The sequence below is a fragment of the Podarcis cretensis genome, assembly GCF_951804945.1.
Source record: "Podarcis cretensis genome assembly, chromosome: 3".
Classification (NCBI taxonomy): Eukaryota; Metazoa; Chordata; class Lepidosauria; order Squamata; family Lacertidae; genus Podarcis; species Podarcis cretensis.
The window spans coordinates 6407350-6407975 of NC_137172.1; positions in this window are offsets into that span (position 1 = coordinate 6407350).

Genomic DNA, 626 nt, shown 5'->3' on the forward strand with positions numbered 1-626 from the left:
GTGCTCATGCGATTGTGTTAGTTTTGATGTTTTGAATTATTCCTAAGTTTTTCACAAAAATGGAGGCTAGAGAGTGGGTCACCACACTCAACTATTGGCTCAGACTATCTTTATTTCCCCCTTGACCGTGCCCCACTAACTGTGAATGATGATTTTCAATCCACGTGGAAACATGCAGTGGCAACTAAAATCTCGTCCCTGGGCTTCTCTCCAGGTCTTCTAATCATCATGGGATACAATCAGGTCAAAGCACCCATTAAACAATGTGTAGTGGACACTCTTGAGAGTCCCATGGACTGCAAGAAGATCAAACTTATCCATTCTGAAGGAAATGCTCACTGGAAGGACAGATTGTGAAGCTGAGATTCCAATACTTTGGCCACCTCATGAGAAGAGAAGACTCCCTGGAAAAGACCCTGATGCTGGGAAAGATGGAGGGCACAAGGAGAAGGGGGCGACAGAGGACGAGATGGTGGGACAGTGTTCTCGAAGCTACCAGCATGAGTTTGACCAAACTGCGGGAGGCAGTGGAAGACAGAAGTGTCTGGCATGCTCTGGTCCATGGGGTCATGAAGAGTCGGACACGACTAAACCACTACAACAACAACAACAAGGGGACACAGAGC